The following is a 19,309-nucleotide window of genomic DNA, read 5'->3' as shown; positions in this document are numbered from 1 at the left end:
ATCCATATAAAATCATATATGATCGCTTTTGTTTGGTTTTGTTTTTATGCACAAGCAAACTATCCAACTAAACCTATAGTCTAAATAAATGGGTCCATTTTAATGTTTAGTGTATTACTAAACACTAATACTGGACTAGTTTAGTGTATTACTAAGCAGTACTACAAAATTAAATTGAATACATATAGTTTTAGAACTGTTTAGTAGAGAAATCAGATGCAAAATTGAAAAACTTTCCTCCTCTCATAAAATCTTAACATACAGACTCTCACTGGACATTTTGTTTTTTTTTTTTTAATTTTGTTTAAGTTTATTTATTTTGGACAGAGACAGAGTGCGAGCATGAGCTGGGGAGGGGCAGAAAGAGAGGGAGACACAGAATCCGAAACGCTCCAGGCTCCAAGCTGTCAGCACAGAGCCTGATGCTAGGCTCAAACTCACGAACTTTGAGATCTTGACCTGGACCGAAGACGGTCGCTTAACCAACTGAGCCACCCAGGCACCCCGTGGACATTTTGAACTCTAGTCACTCTGAACAATTTTTCAAACCTGACTATAATTTTATGCTTCCATTTTTTTGCTTAAATTGTTTCAGATTGTCTTCTGTTCAAAATCCAAATTAAAGCTTAATTCAAATGTTGCCTCTTGTCTTAAGTCCTAAAAATCCTATTCTCAAAATGAACTGTTCTCTAAGTTGTATTGCCTTTGCAACTTTTGAATTTTTTACTATGAGTTTTTTGTCCTATGTCAGAAGGCCTCTCCTATAATAGAGGTAAAAATTTATTCTTCCATCTTTGAAATTATAGAGAAAAATATAAGGATCCTAAATACATCCTAATTTTTTCCTTAAATACTTTACAGGTTTTTCTTTAATGTATGTTTGAATACTAGTTGAACTTAAGAACTTATTTTAATGTTTCTATAAATGAGTTAAGAATTGTTCCAATTTTAATAATTAGTCTATCATTATCCTCAGTTTAAAAGCCACTATCACTACATACTAAATATTCATCTACTCATGTGTTTATTTCTTGATTTTCCATAATGATTTGCTTGATTTGTCCTTCAGATCTGATATTATATTGTTTACATTACAATACTTTAAAAATTTTTGATAGCTGGAAGGAAACGTTCAAGTACTTCCCCCTCTTCCCAGCCCTGCATTTTCTTCTCTCTAAAATTTGTCTGGCCTATACTTGCACAATCACACTTCTATCTACAGATATAAGAAGTATTCAAGACTCCCTTCAATTTCCAAAAAAGAAACTGTTGCAATTTTGACTGGGATAGTAATAACCTTATAGACTAACATGGAATACAAATGATATCTCTAAAAGTTTTGTATCTGTTAAATTGATTTAGTTTCTATTCGTTTAGAACTACTTTTATTCCTTTCAATAAGGCTTTTAATTTTCCTCATAAAAGCCTTATGCATTTATTATTGGGTATATTATTAAACATTCCAGAATTTTTTCTCAATTGTTTTGGGATGTCCATTCAATTACATTTTCTAGTTGGTTACTCTTGTTGTATAGAAACACTAACAATTTTCTTATTTTGATCTTGTTTTGGGCCACCTTCCTAGACTGTCTTAAATCACATCGTTAGCTGAGAGCATTGAGTTTTCTATGGAAATAAGAACATTATCTGAAAATGATAATTTTAACTCTCTCTTTCCAATATTTATACTTCACATGTCTTTTCCTTTCCTTAATGTGTCTGTGAGGAACTCTGCTATCATCTTGAATGTCGGTAAAAACAGCATATTTTTCTTATTCCTGACTTTAATTAGAATTATTCTACTATTTGACAAATACATTTGATGTAAACTTCTGCTATATATGTTTTCTCAAAATTGTGCAAGTTTATTTATAACCTACCTTCCTTCCCTCCTTCTTGCCTTCCTTTCTTTCACATTCTGTGGGTATGAAATATGTCATTATGGCTTTAATTTGCATTTTTATGATGGCTAATGATGTTTCCTAATGACTAATAAACACCTTTTCATGTACTTATTAGCCATTCTGATAGCTTCCCTTTTTTGAGATATAATTGACGGGGCACCTGGGTGACAGTTGGTTAAGCGTCCAACTCTGTTTTTTTTTTTTTTTTTTTAAAGCTTATTTATTTATTTTGAGAGAGACAGAGACAGTACCAGTCAGGGAGAGACAGAGAGAGGGAGAGAGAATCCCAAGCAGGCTCCACACTGTCAGCAAAGAGCCCAATGCAGGGCTCAAACTCACGAACCATGAGATGATGACCTGAGCTGAAACCAAGAATCAGATGCTTAACTGACTTGAGCCACCCAAGTGCCACGGTCATCCAACTCTTGATTTCAGCTCAGGTCATGATCTCTCAGTTCTTGAGTTCAAGCCCTGCATCAGGCTCAGGCTGACAGTGTGGAGCCTGCTTGGGATTCTCTCTCTCCCTCTCTGCCCCTCCCTGCTCACACTCTCTCTCTTAAAATAAATAAATAAACTTTAAGAGAAAAAAAGAAAGATAATTGACATATAATATTATACTATTTTCAGGTGTACATGATTCAATATATGTATGTATTATAAAATATATAGACAAAAAATCTAGTTAACATCCATCATAACACATAGTGATTTTTAAAATATTTATTTATTTTTGAAAGATAGAGGGAGACAGAGTGTGAGTGGGTGAGGGGCAGAGAAAGAGGGAGACACAGAATCCAAAGCAGGCTCCAGGCCCCAAGCTGTCAGCACAGAGCCTGACGCAGCACTCAAAACTCACAAACTGTGAGATCATGAACGGAAGTCGGAAGCTTAACTGACTGAGCCACCCAGGCACCCCGAGTTATTTTTTTTTTATGATGAGCCTTTAAAATCTACTCTTTTAGCAAGTTGCAAATATACAAAGCAGTATCATTGACTATAGTCACCATTTTATATGTATATTACATTCACAAAATGTACTTGTTTTCTAACTGGAAATTTGTAACTTTTGACTACTTTCACTCATTTGCCCACCCCCTGCCTGTGATAACCATCAATCTGTTCCCTGTATCTATGAGTTTTTGTTGTTCCTGTTGTTTTCGGATTCCACATTTAATTGAGATCATATGGCATGTGTCTTTCTCTGACTTATTTCACTCAACAAAATGCCCTCAAGGTCCATACATGTTATGGTATGGCAGGATTTTCTTCTTTTTTATGGCTGAATAATATTTCATTGTATGTATACACCACATCTTCTCTATCCATTCATTCATCAAGGTACACTTAGATTGTTTCCATGTCTTAGATGTGGTGCTGCAGTGAACATGTGGGTGCAGATATCTTTTGACATTAGCGTTTTTTGTTGCCTTCTGATATATACCAGAAGTGGAGTAGCTAGATCATATATGATAGATCTATTTTCAAGTTTTTGAAGGACCCTTGTTCCTTAGAACGCTACCAATGTGACTTTAATTTTGTTAACTTCTTGAGAAATCCATGGAATTTATCGCATGTTTTATTCTTTTAATCTCTTCTGCAATGGACTACACTGATAACACTTTCTAATGTGGATCAATCTTGCATTTCAGATAAATGTTTACTTCTTCAGGACACAGTTTTAAGTATTCCTGATGTGAACTTGTGGATATTTTATTTAGGAATGGTGAGTCTATATACACAAATTAATTTGATCTATATTTTAATTTTCTTTTGTTATCTTTGTAGAACTTTGATTTCAGAGTTATCATAGCTTAAAAAATAAACGATTAATTTTTCAACTTTTCCATTCTTTAAAACAATTTTACATTATGAACTCTCTTTCCTTAAAAGTAATCTGGATGTGTAAATTGTTATAATCCTTATGTTTTTTAAAGAGTATATTTTTTATAAATTTTTCATTTCTTTCATGTATTACTTTATCCCTATTTGTCTCTCTGAAAAATCTGGATTATATATTTTCTCATGAAAAAAATATATTTTTCTAGTGCTTAACTTAGTTCAAAAATTTATACAAACAATAGGAAAACTTCTGATAAATTTAAAATAATCTCAGGGTACCTGGGTGGCACACACATACCACTTCTTTATCCATTCCTTTGTCAATGGACACATAGGTTGTTTCCATGTTTCAGCTATTATAAATAATTCCTCAATAAATAAGGGGGTGGAGATATCTCTGAGATAGTGATTTAATTACCTTCAGATATATACACAGAAGTAAAGTTGCTGGATCATATGGTAGCTCTTCTTTTAACTTCTTGAATAAAGTCCATACTGTTTTCCAGTGTGGCTAAACCATAGCCATATGCTAATTTACATACCTACTGTGGTGCACTAGGATTTCCTTTTCTCCACATCATCACCAACATTTGTTATCTTTTCTTTTTCATAGTAGCCATCTTGTCATGTGTGAAGTGATAGTTCATTGTGGCTCTAATTTGCATTTTTGTTGATTAGATGTTGAGCATCATTTCATGTACCTGCTGGACATTTGGATGTCTGCCTTCTTTGAAAAATCTCTCCAGGTGCCTACTTTTTAATTGGATTATTTGTGGGGGTTTTTTTGTTTGTTTGTTTTGTTTTTTTGTTTCTTTGTTTTTTGTTTTTTTGTTTTGTTTTGTTGGTATTTTTACAACTGAGTTATGAGTTCCTTATATATTTTGGATGTTAACACCTTATCCGGTATATGGTCTGCAAACATTTTCTTCCATTTCATAGGTTGTCTTTTTTCTTTACTTAGGCAAATGCTGCACTTACTTTGCTGCTTGTGCTGGAATGTTAATAAGAAAACTCAAAGTCTGCATTGGGACTATAACTAGATGTGCCCTCCAGATAAAGCTATTTGGAGAAAATTCATGGGTACTAAAATGTGGAACACACAGTATCAGTAATGCTATGCAATGACGGAGTCAGCAACCAAGAGAAGAAAATATTCAAAAAAGGTAAATTTCGGGGCGCCTGGGTGGCGCAGTCGGTTAAGCGTCCGACTTCAGCCAGGTCACGATCTCGCGGTCCGGGAGTTCGAGCCCCGCGTCAGGCTCTGGGCTGATGGCTCAGAGCCTGGAGCCTGTTTCCGATTCTGTGTCTCCCTCTCTCTCTGCCCCTCCCCCATTCATGCTCTGTCTCTCTCTGTCCCAAAAATAAATAAACGTTGAAAAAAAAAAATTAAAAAAAAAAAAAAGGTAAATTTCTCTTATCACAAAATACCCAAAAAGGGGTGTTCTTCTCCCATCTACGAATTCCTCTTAGAAAATATTTACTTCTTTCTATTTTAAAACCATTTCTAGGGGCACCTAGGTGGCTCAGTTTATTGAGCACCTGACTTAATTTTGGCTCAAGTCATGATCCTAGGATTTTAATCCCAAACTGAGTTTGGAGCCTGTTTAAGAATCTTGCTGTCTCTCCCTCTGCTTCTATCCCCCTGATTGCGCGCTCTCTCTCTCTCTCTCTCTCTCTCTCTCTCAAGTAAAAAAAAATAAATAAATAAATTAAACCACTTCTAGAAATCTAAAGTGTACAAAAATATATTAAATGTATTAAAATGATACATAGAAGATCCTTGTAATATAGTCTCCTAAATTCATGGTTTTAGTCAGTTGATTTTCCCTATTTCCTCCGCCTTCACTTTTCACTTTAGCAAATTGTTTGTAAAATTGCCACCAAAACTTACTCTTTCATCCTTATTTTTGAATAGTATCTATGTGATTCAACTTTAGTCATATGATTGCTTTGGTACTGGACTTTAGAAAACGTAGCATAAACAGAAATATGAAAGTTCTTGTACATTGGAGATTGCCCTGTCTTGAAGTTATTTGAAACTAGCTACCATGCAGAGAGTGTAGTCACACCAGAAAAGATCACTGAGGAGACTTGTCCAAGAAATTTCATCTGCATCTGAACTTGATTTAGATGACGAATTCATAAGACTCAACTTTTAAATGAGAGTGAGTACATTTTCCACATGAAAGAGATATAAATTAGTGCATCCAGAGAGGAACGAGACACATCATTCATAAGATGGCCATCATAATGTCACTTGTTGCTCTTTGTCCTTGGGCATTTCCTCCCACAGGCTGAGATTGGCCGCATGACATACTTTGGCCAATGGGACTATATCAAATGTGTCACAAGGAGAAACAAAGAATGTTTGCTCATTGGCCTTGCTTCTCTTGTAGCTTTGAAATGCAGTCACCATGTGAAATACAAGACATCCGTAAGACACATAAGTGAGGTCATCCAAGACGAAACAAGCCCCTTGTTAACCCAGAAACTGACTACAGTTGCTTGAGTGAGCTAGGCAAAGAAAACAGAATAACCCAGCTAAACTCAGACCAAATTCCCAAACCAAAGAGTCATGAGTTGGTAAATGATGGTTGTTTGAAGCCATTAAATTTTGGGATAATTCCTTACATAGTAAAAGCTAATTGATGTAACCCAAACTCTATACTTCACCCTGATAATAACTGCAATTAGAGAATAGCTTTCTGCCTTTGTGAAAAACAAAACTTGTATATAGCATTTTTATTTTTTGGACTTATTCCTGCAAAAATATTTTAACAATAAATATTTTATAGATATAGATACGATTTTCTAAAATTACTTTTACTGACACTAATTATTAATGCTTTACATTTTCCTTTTAATTAATGCCAATTGAAAATGCTGCATACTGAGAAAATGTATGACAATTTACAATAAAGTCAATTAATAAACATAACTTTAAAAAAAATAAATGCAGTGCTATTTCTCCAATAGCTAATAACAACCACTGTAGGTTTCCACACATCTATTGGATTTTCCAAGAAAACAAGTTACCATAGCAACTCTAAAATAATATATATTTTAGACTATTACTAGTTACTAATATTTCTTGAACTATGAATACATGTATGAATATATCAGTTCATGATTAAACCCATTGACTCATCCAACTTATGTTTTAACATCTGTGACTTTCTTGCTTTTTAAAATAAACACAATATCCTGATCCAAATACTTTTAATCATTTCAACTGCAGAAACAAGTATCTAGAAAGCCAATTAATCTCAGTACAATTAATCTCAGTACCCCAATGTTATACAAAAACTCCACTGATTCTACTATCTCTATATCAAGTATGGAAAGAAGCTCTGAGAGATATAAAATATATATATATATATACACCAAATAGGAATCCTTAATAACTATGTGAGAACTCTAGAATCCAATTCCTACTTCTCAATCATTAATTAATGAAAAAGTGCCAGCAACATGTACAGATGTGAGCAAAGAAGAAAACCAGTACTGTAATTCCAAGTTTCCTATTATTTAATACAAGGGAATTGAAAGCACGGTGCCTTAGAAACCTCAGGTCTGGACTTATTGACTGAAAAGTACCTTCCAAACTGTTCTAGGGGGCTCTTCTTGGTTGGAGAAAGGATTTTCCTAAGGTTTAAAAGATGTACCTGGGGTGCCTGGGTGGCTCAGGTGGTTAAGCGCCCAACTCTTGGTTTTGGCTCATGGTCTCACAGTGTGTGAGCTCAAGCCCCACATCGGGCTCTGCATTGACAGTGCAGAGTCTCTTTGGAATTCTCTCTCTCTCCCTCTCTCTGATCCTCCCCCACTTACACTGTCTCTGTCTCTATCAAAATATATAAAATTTTAAAAAACAAACAAACAAACAAACAAACAAATGAAAGATGTACTTAAACTATTGACATGGTCTCCTAACCATTCTTCTTGTCCACAGCACCCCCAACTAGTGCATTCTTCAAATTCTCATCAGGGTTGTTTTCCAGAAATTTTTATCATATCAGGCAAATCCCAGGCTTCAAAATTGTTCCTACTTCCCCACTGTCTGTATCATTATGTATACACTGTCTTACCATAATGAGGAGCCCAACCTCTGCATTATTTTTCAGACCCAAATATGGGCAGTTACAAAGACTTTACTTGGCAGGCCTCATAGGACAAAACTGCTTTCGCCTACCTCAACCACAGCCAAACAGCGCACAGCCAAAGCATTGCGGTTGTTGAAGAGAGTGTTAGTCAAAGAGTCAACCTCCACCCCACCTTCCCAGGGCTGTTCACATTCTTTGTAGTGCTGCATTCCTAGCCCAAGTGTTTTCATCCTAGATCTCTTTTTGTAAGGCCTTGGACAAACATCCTTTTCAGGCACCTCTGCAGAAGCCTCCTTATGGGGAAGAGTAGGGGGAAAACTTGAAGACACTTTCCTCTATTCTAACCCTATTCCCAGTATTTTTACAATCCAAACCCTTTCCTCCCACCCTTCCCTTGACTTTAGGAATCTTTTGTTTGGACTCCCTTGATAGTGAGATGACTCCCACCTACATCTGCACTGATCCACCTGACCCTTGACCTGTATACCATTCCATGGGGAAAAATGGAACAGAGGGAGTATACACTTTCTCTAGTTTTAGCTTCTTGCTTATATCATCACAGGAAGTGATTAAAAGCTTAACTCTTTAATTTTGGGCTTGTAGCTTTAATCCTTTAACCAGCTACTTAGATATCTGACACCTCAACTTTCTTGCTTTCAGTACATTTGAGCACTACACACATGGCACTCATCCTTTCAAAGTTTGCTCCAATGTATCTTCAGGGCACCTTTTCCGTCTACAACTCCATCATTCTTGAGATTCAGCCACAGTGTAATTGCACCAGTCTCCATTTTTATCCTTCCTTACTCAGTTGTTTTGAACAATTCCTTGGCCAGAAACCCTCCCTTTCTCCCTGCCACTCTTACAAGAGTTTTGCCAAAGGTTTATACATACCAGGTTATACTGCAATTTATATGTCTACATATTTCTTCTTTTAATAATGATTGAGCTCTTGGCAGTCAAGGGTCAAAACACATTTTTGTTTATATTCCTAGTTCCTAATCCAGGGTTTTGCACATCAAAAGTGTTAACTAAAAACCATAAATCCCCAATGAAGATTCTTAGATTTCATCATAGAGCTGAATTAAAAGTTGTATTTAGTGGGGCGCCTGGATAGCTCAGCTGGTTGAGCAACCAACTCTTGATTTCAGCTCAGGTCATGATCCCAGCGTTGTGGGATTGAGCCCCGCGTTGGGTTCCATGCTGATCGGGGAACCTGCTTAAAATTCTTTCTCTCTCTCCCTCTGCCTCTCTCCCCCATTTGCACACTCTCTCTTTCTGAAATAAAAAAAATATGAAAAACAGAAATAAAAGTTGTGTTTAGTAGTGTGTTGTACACAAAGATGATTGGAATAAGGATAAACACTTGTTTTTGATTATTTAAAACATTTGTGCAAAGCATATGCAAATTTAAACCTAGTTTTGCTCAAATATTGTTACATAAAATTATAGTTCTGACATTTCTATGAGTTGATATAATTGAAAATCTACACAGTGAAAAATCTTTCCTCTGTACTCTGAAGAATTTCTATAATGCAGGTAATACTCAGTGGAAAATGAGCTGAGGGCTGAGTTCTAAACATTCATGCTATGAATATTGCTGAAATAAAACATGATATTCATAAAGCTTAGTCTTTGTTTTTTAAAAAAATAGTGCTTTTCTTATTTTGTAGGTAAAATAATTAATATTGTAACTTTTAGTCTCAACAATATAAAGTAGTTTTGACAAACTTTTGGTGTAATGTAAAGCCAAGACTTACACTAAAATAAAATGTAATCACCTCTACTTTACTCCCTGTTTTTAACTTTAAAAAACGTGGACAGGGATTTTTTTTTTTTAATTTCTGACAGATGAACCATTGTCACACTTCTCTTACGTCAAGCCCTATGCATTTGATTCTTATTCTCAAACCTCGTAATTTTTTTGTCTCACTTTAAAATTTTGGTATATTCTAATATCTGTAGTGTTTTCTCTCCTCTCCACTCTATTTGGCTCTATCTATTCCACTTTTCCTTTCCTCTTTCGTGCTCAGTATGTAGATAATCAGTTACTCTTTGGAAAATCACACATGCTTATATAAGGTGATATTTTTATGTAAAAGCTTATGTTATTAAAATGGCTTTTTTAAGATAGCCTGATAATAAATATCCTGTCACAATCTGAAATAGTTTTAAAGCTCTATCATCTAGGAAAATATATTCTCTTTCACATTTGCCATTTCTGGTTTTTGTATATGATTCTAACATTTGTTATTTCACTTAGCTAATATTTACTGGTCACAAAGTGTAAAGCCAGGAATGTTGTTTAAAAAAAATTGCTGTTCTCAAAAGTTTCAAGTTCAGGAAGTGAAAATATATGTAGTGAATATTTGCTACACCATGATCCGTACAATTCAAAAAAAGGACCTTGGCCTCCAAATCCTCCTGAGGCCTGAAAGATGTATTGAAGGTTGTCAGCAAATATGAATCACCCAGCACCTTTCAAACCCCAGGCTAATTGGTAAACATGTTAAATAAGACCAAAACAAAACCAATGTTGAACAAGACCAAAACATTTTCTACAGGCTGAGAGGGAATATTTACCTGGAGAGATGGGAGATAAAAAAAAGAAGAAAATGAAGGCGTAGGGGAGGACAAATTCAGAGTTGTGAAGTCATGACCAAGTATGGAATATACAGAAAACAGAAAAATCTGTTTTGTTTCTGTCTGTTTTGTCTTTGCTTTTTTCTTTAGGGTGGTGGGGAACTTGGAGTATAATGCAAAGGTAAAAAACTGGAGAATTATTCAGTAGACTGTTCTTTAAGTGTGTTTCTATAGGGTGAAGGAAATAGAGTTTGTTTTGTTTTGTTTGTTTGTTTTTTCTGATATGCAGCCAGTGAATTGGACTACTTGTGCAAATTCGATAAGCAGAGTTAGAGAGGAGATCACAAATGGGACAGTGATAGTCTAGGATGGTACAGTTCAGGAGTTATAGGCATATATCTCACAGTTCCTAAGTGCTCCCCTGGACTGATAGACTTCAGCAACAATACAATAGCCAAACAACTACAAAAAAAAAAAAAAGTTAAATAACAATTTAGCAATTAGTCTGAGTTTTTTTTTTTTTTTTTTTAACCTGAATGGGTAACATTGACTTGTTTCAAATTGATTCGAAATATATTGCCTTATGGGCACCTAGGTGGCTCAGTCAGTTAAGCATCCCACTCTTGATTTTGGCTGAGGTCATGATCTCATGGTTCATGGGGTCAAGCCCGACATAGGGCTCCACCCTGACATTGTGGAGCCTGCTTGGGATTCTCTCTCTCCCTCTCTCTAACCCTCCCCTGCTTGCCTCAGAGTGAGTCAGCTCATTCAGTATTGCATCTAAAGTTCCTTCTTGATTCACTCAGCAAATATATTTGATTCCTTACTATATGACGGTGTTTGTTTTTTCATGCTAAAGCTCCAGCTATGGCTAAAACAGACATCATACATAAGGAAGTAAGATAAATAAACAAAATATATTGTGTATCAGATACTGATGTTTTCTAAAAATAAATAAATAAATAAATAAATAAATAAATAAATCAGGAAGGGAGAGAAATTGCAGTGATGGGAGTATAATATTTTAGACAGAGATGGAGAAGGAAGGCGTTGCTGAGGCAATAACTTTAAAACCTGAAGGCAAAGAGGGAGTGAAATATGTGGATATTGGAGAGAAATGCACTCCAGGCAGATGAAAGAGCCAGGAGCGAATGCCCTGACTCCTGAGCTGGCCTGGCAAGCACAAAGCAATAGTAATGAGGACAGCAGGAGAGGAACAGGGTGGAGGAGAAGGGGCACATTTTCCTCTAATTTACACTAGTCCTCCCTTATCTGCAGTTTCAATTTCACTTTCTACATTGTCAGTTACCCACAGAAAACCGTGGTCCAGAAGCAGATGATCCTCCCGCAGACTTGGTAGCAGAAGATCAAGAGCGACCTAATGCTAGGTCACAATGTCTATGATATTCACCTCACTTCATCTCACCATGTGAGCATTTTATCATCACAAGAAGGTGACTACAGTACAATATGATATGTTGAGAGAGAGAGAGACCACATTCATGCATTTTATTACACCACATTGTTATAATTTCTCTATATCATTATTAGTTATTATTGTTAATCTTTTACTGTGCCTAATTTGAAAATTAAACTTCATCATAGGTATGTATATATAGGAGAAAACATAGCATACATAGGGTTTTGGCACTATCCGTGTTTTCAGGCATCCACAGGAGTGTTGGGCTCTATTCCTGTGGATGAGGGATCTACTACATACACAAACTCATTGTGGAGTTGTGAGCTAAAATGATGTCATCTGTCCTGACAAGATTACACTAGAAAGAGTGTTGCATGTAGACTAAAAAGGACTGGGGTGGAAGTAAGAAGAAGTAGGACACAATTACAATATGACCACAGGCAAAAGATGACGGTGGCTTATACCAAGGTTAAAGCACCAGAAGGGTGCAGAAAAGGGTATTTTCATCATCATAAGTAGCTAACATGAATAATAAACAAAGTCAAAAAATCCAATTAAGTAGCTATACTGATAAAATTCACAGAAATAATTATGAGTCCTATGTTGTTTTCCATGAGAATGGCGTAAAAACAGCTTACCTCCTCCCTTAGAAACTATACAGGAGGAATTAGGCTAGGCAGTTGGTAAAGTTAGGTTTTGTGGTTGATAAAATGAGACAAACTCTTCCCTCTTTTTTGTTTAAAAAGACGACCAAATACAAAACGGAGAGCTGAGTCATGAAAAGATGGCTTCCAGAGCAATAAGAAATGGAGGCATCCAGAACTACAGAGATTGTGTCACAGATCACAGGTTGTACAGTGCAGAAGGAGAAGCAGGGACTCTGGAGCCAGACTGGGTTTAATGACTCTCTGCTGTGTGACTTTGGGAAAGTGACATAGCATCTCCTTTTAAATGAGGGTAATGGTGACCTACAGCACAAGGCTGGCTGTCCTTATTAAACAAGTTAATTGTGAAACCATTAGAACAATATCTGGCACATAGAAACAGCCATTTAACTCTCAGCTAGAATTGTATTTTTCCTGAAACTAAAGAAAAAAGTTTCACTGTTTAATTCACAATTTTCTTCTTGTTTACATTAGACCCCAAAAGAACACTATTCCTAAAGCATAGGTTGATGTGACAAAGGAGGAATTTGGGATTAGAGGTCAATTATTTCTTGAGTTCAGAGATCTCAATGGAGCAAACTACAGTATGGAGTTGCATAAAAATTTCCAAAATGTATGGAAATAAGAGTAAAAACTAATAAAGGAAGGCATGTAGACCAGTACCTTACACAGAGTAAACACTCAATAAGTACTTGCTTAATGAATTATGTTTTATAATTTATTATTTTTACTTTATATATCCCTTCATTAGACATTGATTTGATTATTAAAAACACATTCTGATCTCATATTCTCAAATAAATTATCTACCATAATTTTTTTCCCTTAAAATTTACAACTACAGGAGTTGATTCTATCAAATAAAAAAAGCTACTAATTTAATATAGTCTCAAAAAGTGTGACAAGATGTGATTTGACATAGGGTCCAGGAGCAAATGGTCAAGAAAGAATTCTTGATACATTTTCAGTACAAAAAAGATGGACTTATTAAAGCACAGGGACAGGGCCCAAGGGCAGAATGTTAATTCTGGAGTTCCTGGAGGAATGTCATATTCTGCCTCTCTCAAATACTTGTCAATGGCTGCAAGTTATGAGAAAATTTAATTTTGTCTACATTTCCTTTTGCCTTTGTTCTCTACATCACGACTGATAAAGTATTTGTACTGGATTTAAAGTGGAATAATGTTTTAATGTGTTTATTGATTCTGATTTTAAAAAGCATAGCTTTAATCGGGGCACATGGGTGGCTTAGTTGGTTGAGCCTCTGACTTGGGTGCAGGTCATGATCCCATGGTTAGCAAGTTTGAGCCCTGCATCAGGCTCACTGCTGTCAGCACAAAGCCACTTTGGATCCTCTATCTCCTCTCTCTGCTCTTCCCCTACTTGGGCTCATTCTCTCTCAAAAATAATAAACATTTTTTTTTATGTGGAACTTTAATATTAGGGAAGTTGGAAATACAGTCTTTTATTGGATGCTTTGGCTCTCTAATGACAATGACAATATGTTTAGAACTCAAGTGGGGAAACATCTGTTTAAATTCTATGTAGTTTCAAAGTGCTATGTTTTTACAAGAGAGTATTTGTACTTTTGTCTACGGTGTTATTCATTTTTCCCATTTTCTGAGCAGGAAAGCACCATGTTGGGTACCTTTTAGAAGGAAGAATCTTAGATAGAAGACTATTTGGTACTTGCATCACTCATTTTTTACTCTGTAATTAATTTCTTATGTAAGATTTTCAGTTGGTTTTCAAATAAAAAGTTAACTAGAAAAGAAAAACTGGTAGAAATATTATGTCTACACTTCACTCTTATCATGCAATCACTTGGCACACGTTTATGTTAGCAGTCTAAAATATGGCTGAGACACCGATTTATAAAAATAAATTGGTAACTAGAAACTGTAAGTAAATTAGATCCTATTCTCTGCAATAATTTTTAAGAAATTACTCTGAGTGTTGTTGTTTTTATTTATTCAAAAGACAAGTCTCTTTGGGGTATTTAACAGAATAGATTTAATATTTATACAAACTTTTATATTTCCCAAATTTTAATCTCACCCTAAAAAAAATGTATTCTGGTAATTGCACTTCAGTACTGTAATTATCATTGCTAAAGATAAAAAATTGGCAGAAGTTTGGGAAAAGAAAGAAAAATACCAAATTTATACATTAAAAAAAAACTTGATTTTCATATCTATTGTCATTTAGAATAATTTCCTTTATTTAAATCAATTTGTTCTACCTTAGTCATCATTCTGCCAAAAAAAAATTACAGGATATTAAATTCCTGCAAATAGTTTGAAATTTGCATATTTATGTTTATAATTAGAGATTAAAACTCTATTTATATTTCACATAACTTCACTTGCACTGAAAGTGTAGAAACATATCTAAGTGAACAAATTACATCATTCACACAAAAACTATATGACTCTGATTCTTACAGTGCTTTTTTTTAGGTTAAAAATTAGTAATTCTCTGAGCATCTGGATGGCTCAGTTGGTTAAGCATCTGACTTCGGCTCAGGTCATGATCTCGAGATTTGTGAGTTTGAGCCCTGAATTGGGCTCTGTGCTGACAGCTCAGGGCCTGGAGCTTGCTTCGGATTCTGTGTCTTCCTCTCTCTCTGCCCCTCCCTGCTCGCACTCTGACTCACTCTTTCTCTCTCTCAAAAATAAATGTTTAAAAATAAATAAATAAATAAAATTAGTAATTCTCATTTCAGTTTAGCCCTATCTACAAATATAATAATAAACATCAAAATTATTGTACAGTGGACCAGTTTATGACATGACAGAATGAAGAAGTGTTGTTGACCCACTTCTCAGGGAAACTGATGAAAGCTAAAACAAAACAACAACAAAAAAAAATCACAGGCACAGAAGTCAAAAGTTCTGAATCCAAGTTTGGATCTGCCATTTATTAACCAGATGAGCTTTAGCAATTACTCAACATTTCTGAGTCTCCAGTCTCCTTATGTTTTAGAAAAACATAAGTTATTTTAAATTCAAAGATTTAATATACATGAAAGCCTTTTGAAAACAAGAAATGTAAGCAAATATAAAAAGTTAAAAATTATTTTTTTTAATGTCTTATTTATTTTTGAGAAAGAGAGACAGAGTGTGAACAGAGGAGGGGCAGAGAGAAAGGGAGACACAGAATCCAAAGCAGGCTCCAGGCTCCAAGCTGTCAGCACAGAGCCAGATGCGGGGCTTGAACTAATGAGACATGAGGTTATGACCTAAGCCGAAGTCTTATGCTTAACCAACTGAGCCATCCAGACACTGCTAAAATGTTTCTTTTCAAGTGAAAATGTTTTGGGAGCTTAAGCTAAGCAACTAGATTATTCCAAGTCACCCTTTACAATTGCTTCATTATATAAACCCACCCTAATGGAGAAAACAACTGGCAAAAATGGCTTTTTTTTGTATTGTATTGTATTGTATTGTATTGTATTGTATTGTAAAAATGATCATTCTTTCTTTAAAAAGACAGTTTGAACATCACTACAGGCAAAGAAAATATATTAGTAATAGTTGAACAAGCACTAGATCAATAAACTCTAAATCAAGCATTTGAGGATTTATTGAGTATTTTAATATTACCAATGCAATTATCAAAAATGCCAGAAGTTTCTAAAAAGTTGTTCTTCTATTCATGTTGATCATTCTTTAGAAAAGGAGCATATGCTTCTTTTTGTATATAAACCTAGTAAGAAAATTAAACACTTCTGAGTAAACATAATTTATATTGACAATGCTTTGAAATTAACTTGCTTTTATCTATAGAAGTGACTTGCTATGACTTATATTATATATATATATAAAAGCTTGCAATACAAGTGAAATATGAGGAAAACACGGATTCATGAACATGAACTATGTTATAATTTCTTAGAATTTCTGTAAATCATGATTCTTTTTTAGCAAAATAACCAATGCTTGGGGCAGCTAGGTGGCTCAATCCATTAAGCATCCAACTTTGGCTCAGGTCATGATCTCACATTTCCTGAGTTTGAGCCCTGCATCAGGCTCTGTGCTGACAACTCAGAGACTGGAGTCTGCCTCAGATTCTGTATCTCCCTCTCTCTCTGTCCCTCCTCCACTCATACTCTCTCTCTCTCAGAAATAAACATTAAAAAAAAAAAATGCTCGCAGAGATGGTTTTAATTTTGATGGACACGAACATAATTTTAGTTTTGATAGTTCCTGAGAGCAATGTACCAGGTAGCAATGTTTATGAATAAAATTAAAAGAGATTTAAACAAGGTTGGTAGGAGGGTAGAATTTATCCTGATACAAAAAGGAATTAGGAAGTAGTCTGTTCCAAACATTCTTCAGTCTCTTAACAATATCATTAAGATTCTACATTTTTCTCTTTGTCTTCTTTTCCAGTTTCTTTTGTGCTATGATTGCAAGTTGATTTCTCCAGGTCCTAGCATGATGAATGAGAAGAAAATCACAAGCAGGAACGGGGTGGGGTCAGAAGCAAATGGGACTTTTATCTCATTTATCAGTGAGAGTAAGAAAAATATCTATAAGCCTCTCAAGCTGACTTCCACTTACATGTCCTTCTAATCTGCCAGAACTGGAACCATGGCCAACCTTAGCTGCAACTCAGATGACAATATACTTAGTCTTATGTTTTTGCTTTACTGTTTAAAGATTAGCAATTGAGATGTTGGGAGTAGGTAGCTCTTGGATTATGTACCCAACAATGCCTAGCAAAAGTACCATGAAAGAAGAAACTATTGGGTAATTGCAAAGCATATATATAAATTTTAATTTATAATTAAATGTATAATAATATATAATAAATTATATATAATAATTGATAATCATATATATAATTTAATTTATTCATGAGAAATAAATCTTAAATATTCTGATGAATAACTTTGAGCACATTTTCCTTTTTGTGCTCAAAATAATTGGGACAGAGTGTATGAGTGGGGGAAGGGCAGAGATAGAGGGAGCGAGAATCCCAAGCAGACTCCACAATGACAGCACAGAGCTCGAACCCATGAACCACAAGATTATAACCTGAGCCGAAATCAAGAGACAGAAGCTCAACCAACTGAGCCATCCAGGTGCCCCTGAGCACATTTTTCAATTCACAACTAATTTATGTATGAAACTCCCTTCAAAATTATTATTTTTCCAACAGTATTAATTATGCTGCCACAAAGACGTCTTAATTTGGTGCTAATCTACAAACACTATGTGACTTAAATTCTATTCTACTATAGGATTGTTTCCAAGCAAAATTTTCAACTAACATCCTTAATAAAAAGTTTCTGCCAGCAACTCAAAGATTATAATTTGTTATGCACAAATATCCAGTCCTCTTATTCCAAGAATATTTGCACTTTTCTACCCATTTGAACTCAAGCATAATCATACGACATTTTTTGACCCATTGCCATGTGATTTATAGTAGGACAATTCTTCCTAGGCCCAGTGAAGTGGGGTTTGCCCTTGTTAGTTTTTACCAAAGGAAAGGGAGTGGAAGGGATGGACTAAACACCTGATCAGGCATCACATAACCTGGCCTATTTCTCTTGTTATTTTTTCTGGATAAATCCATGGACTACAAATTAGTTCTTATATTTCATACTAGAAGAAAAATTTTAGATTAACATTTTAAATATTAAATAACCCAGTGCTTAAAACTACAGTGATTCTTATAAACAGTCACTATTTGTCACCTGACTAGAGTATGTCCTAGGGGAGGCATCCCCATCCAGTTGAACTCTGAGGAAATGTATTCAGGTACTTGAGAGAAAGCTGAGTAATTCTAGGACACCGTTAATGTTACTATATTCGGAAGCATCATGATCCTAATTGAGGCATTGGCAGAAAATCTAGAAGTAAAGACACTGTACAAATATTGCCTTGTTCTTAAAATGCACACTTATTTAGAGGCTAGAGCCTTTATCAGATGACCTCCTACATAACTAATACCTTGAACTATACTGATTTACTGAACTCTATACCTTCAAATTACCTCACATTCTCAATGGTTAGTTCTATATAATTTAAGAACATCTGAAATGATGAGCTCTAAATTATTATGAAGCCATTACTTTATTCCTTGGAAATATATACTCCTTGGTAAATGTTATTTAATTATTCCTCAGGTAACTGTATTAATTCATTTACTATTGTTAGTAAGTAGTAAAATTAAACTATACATGCTGCAATTTATTTAAGTTGTAAATATTTAAACATAAATCTAAATATATTTTTAACACTTATTCATTTTTTTTATTTTTTTTTAACATTTATTCATTACTGAGAGGCAGAGAGAAAGCACGAGCATGGAGGAGCAGAGAGAGGGGGAGACACAGAATCCGAAGCAGGGTGCAAGCTGTGAGCTGTCAGTACAGAGCCCAAGGTAGGGCTCAAACCCACCAGCAGTGAGATCATGACCTGAGCCGAAGTTGGACGCCTAACCTACTGAGCCACCCAGGTGCCCCTAAATCTAAATATTTATAAGAACACTGAAAGGAGAAAAGAAACAAAAGATCAAAAGTAACAGTAGCAACAGAACCTTTACTTTTTAACTTTTTGATGAATTGATTAGATGCATGTAATATGCTCAAATGAACTACATGTGTTTGACAAAGATATGCTGTGTAAAATCCTGGCTAACTGAAACTACGTTTCTATAGCAAGTAAAGTTATATAAAGTTTGAATAAAAAGAATCTACCCAAAGCAGCAAGTATCATTACAGAAATCATATGTATCAGAAAGAAATAGCCAACATTTTTTTTCAATTACAAGGATATTTTTCCT

The 19,309-nt window shown here is 34.9% G+C and overlaps 1 pseudogene; it reads right to left on the bottom strand.

Moving 5' to 3' along the window:
- The window catches only part of LOC124527257 (microtubule-associated protein RP/EB family member 1-like), a 146,559-nt pseudogene that overhangs the window by 99,254 nt on the left and 27,996 nt on the right, over positions 1-19,309 (bottom strand).

Source organism: Lynx rufus, unplaced genomic scaffold (assembly GCF_022079265.1).
Source record: "Lynx rufus isolate CCGP_SWC_20201006 ecotype Redwood Valley unplaced genomic scaffold, mLynRuf1.p SCAF_5, whole genome shotgun sequence".
NCBI lineage: Eukaryota > Metazoa > Chordata > Mammalia > Carnivora > Felidae > Lynx > Lynx rufus.
This window is presented reverse-complemented; position numbering and strand designations above follow the sequence as displayed.